Below are 2,790 nucleotides of genomic sequence, written 5' to 3'. Positions count from 1 at the left end.
AATGCCAGAGACATGGCAGGCAGCTGGGACATTTCACTCCCAGGCAACCTGTGAGTCCAGGCCAAAAATCAGGCAGGAACAAAGGCACCAGCTGACTTCCCTCCATGACCTCATGGCCTGCCACATCTTCATGGCAGTATGAGAGGAAAATAAAAAGGGGTTTTCCATCAGTCAGACCAACTCCTTCATTATACAGATGAGACAGAAACTCAGAAAGAGAGAATCACTTGGTGACGACCACACAGCACCAGGACGGGGAATAGAGCTGAAGAGAAAGGAAGGAAATCAAGCCAGTATAGTGGCCCATGCCTGTCACCCAGGGCTCAGAAGGTGGAGACAGGAACACTCGGAGCTCAAACTGATTCGCTGCTACATACATGTACAGTTGGAGGCCAGCCTGGGCCGCAGGAGACTACCTCAAAAACAAAGAGCCAGGCAGTGGTGGTGCGCACCTCTAGTCCCAGCAGAAGCAGAGGCTGGTAGATCTCTGTGAGTTCAAGGCAAGCCTGGCCCACTTAGATCCAGGACAGCCAGGCTGTGTAGAGAAACTCTGACTAAAAACAAACAAACAAACAAAAACACGAAGGATAAAGTCTTGTTTAATAATGTGTTCTTTAAGAATCTCTTTTTTTTCTTTGTGGTGTTCAGCGGGCAAACATTCAACTATTGAATTACAGGCCTGTTCATTCTCCCTCCTCCCTTTCCCCCCCAGAGCCTGAGTCTCAAAAACATGTTGATTAATAAAAACTTGATCCTTGACTACACTGGGAATAAGGATGTGCTGACAGCTTAGCATCATCGTGGTGCCCTGCATTGTGCCAGTAGCCAGACTGAAGTCAGCACCAGCCCAGCTCCTCTCGGTGCAGAGGGACATGAGGGTCTTCCCTAGGGAAAATGTGCTAAGCCTAGGCAGGTAGGCAGGCCAGCCGCTCACTTGTCCCATGAGGATACAGCTCTGGGAGATAGGTCACTGGGATTCCAGATGTGGCATTTGGTAGTTTGGTAAGTTTCTAATATTCTGCTTATAGTCTCTGAAGCTATTTTTCACACATACGATGCTGACAGACGACCTTAACCTTATCCCAGACCAGGGATTGAACCTGGGGCAGAAGGCACGTGAGACAAGAGCTCTACCACTGAGTTACAATTCCAGTCTGTTTTCGTAGGTTTTTAACTTCAAATTAAGATAATTCTGTAAACCGCCAGGCCTAGTTCCAGGGAAGAACAAACTTGTCAAAAGTATAATTACAATAAACTTTGGAACAATAATGTGTCTCATAGTGACCAGCAGATGGCGATCGAAGCCAGCGGTCTGAACAACGCTAAACCCTTAGGATCCTTAAAACAAGGGTTTGGTTTTAGTGGAGTCAGGTGTGGTGGCTCTCTCCTGTAAACCTATCGCTCTCAAGACTGAAGCAAGAGCCTCGCCATGAGTTTGAGGACAGCTGGAGTTATACAATGAGTTCAAGCTAGTTTGAACTACGCGGGAGAGGGTGACGGAGTGGGGAACTTGCTTCCCTGGAGGCAACCCAGAGTGGACTCTCAATAACTCCTCAATTAGGCCTTAGACGAGGAAAGCTGAAGTTATACAGAACCCAAGCAGCGCCGCAGCGGTGTTGGCAGAACTCGGTGTCTGGTGTCTTGCTGTGTGCAGAAAAACAGGCGGGGACTGGGATTCCTTCTTTGTAGGTTTTCATAACAAGACCGAGGTGCATTCACTGGGTCCCATTGCCTTTCACTAGTTTTCTTGGATGCTCTTGTGCAAAACCGGGGATCTCAGCCAGAAGGCAACCCAGTGTGCAACTGAGGACCTTTCAGTCCTCGGCGTTATCTTCCAGCTGGGGCAGAGGAAATTTTCTAGCATTATTAGCCGGGTTCTTTGGCTCCCGCTAGCTGAGACAAGGGCACACTGAGTCCAGCATCCTCCTCTCAAACAGAAAGGAGCGGCCTCTTGCCCAACAGGGCACCGGTTGAGGGTGAAGGAGAGCACTATTCGGATACCTAGGGCCCTACCTCCGTGTCCCTAGCACGTTCTGTCTTTCCTACCTCAAAACTCAGAAATCAGAAGCAGATACTGAGGCCAAAGAGACTGCCCTGAGAGGTTTTGATTGGTTAGTAGTTTGTTAGTGCTATGAATGTCCAGTTCTGAACACACGCTCTCCTCGGTCGGCTCCTTAAATCTTGAGTTTACGACCAGACAATAATCGCTGACTTGACTTCCATCTCCAGGGGCCAAGGAGGAGCCTGTGGCTAGGAGCATCCCAGGGTCCCGGCTCCGTAGATCCTGCTCTCAAGCTTACCCTAGGTTGCAGAACCTGCGTGGGATCTTCACTGGATCAGCCAGCCGCATACTGAGATGAATTACATCTCGAGACCATGCCCCAGTCCTTGCTGAGGTAACTCGGAGGGAGAGCCAATAAATTCCTCTGAGTATGTGGTTCCAAGTCGGGCGGTGATGGCACATGCCTTTAATCCTTAGCACTTCAGGTAGATCTTTGTTTTGTTCGTTTTTGAGACAGGGCCTCTTTTCGTAGCCCTGCCTGTCCTGGAACTCACTCTGTAGACCAGGCTGACTTTGAACTCACAGAGACCCGCCTGCCTCTGCCTCCCAAGTGCTAGGATTAAAGGTGCTCATTACTACACCTGGTCAACAATAGTCTTTAAAACGGACAAGCAGGCCGGGCGGTGGTAGCGCATGCCTTTAATCCCAGCACTCGGGAGGCAGAGGCAGGCGGATCTCTGTGAGTTCGAGACCAGCCTGGTCTACAAGAGCTAGTTCCAGGACAGGCT

The sequence above is a fragment of the Microtus ochrogaster genome, chromosome 4, assembly GCF_000317375.1.
Source record: "Microtus ochrogaster isolate Prairie Vole_2 chromosome 4, MicOch1.0, whole genome shotgun sequence".
NCBI classification, from domain to species: Eukaryota; Metazoa; Chordata; class Mammalia; order Rodentia; family Cricetidae; genus Microtus; species Microtus ochrogaster.
This window is presented reverse-complemented; position numbering follows the sequence as displayed.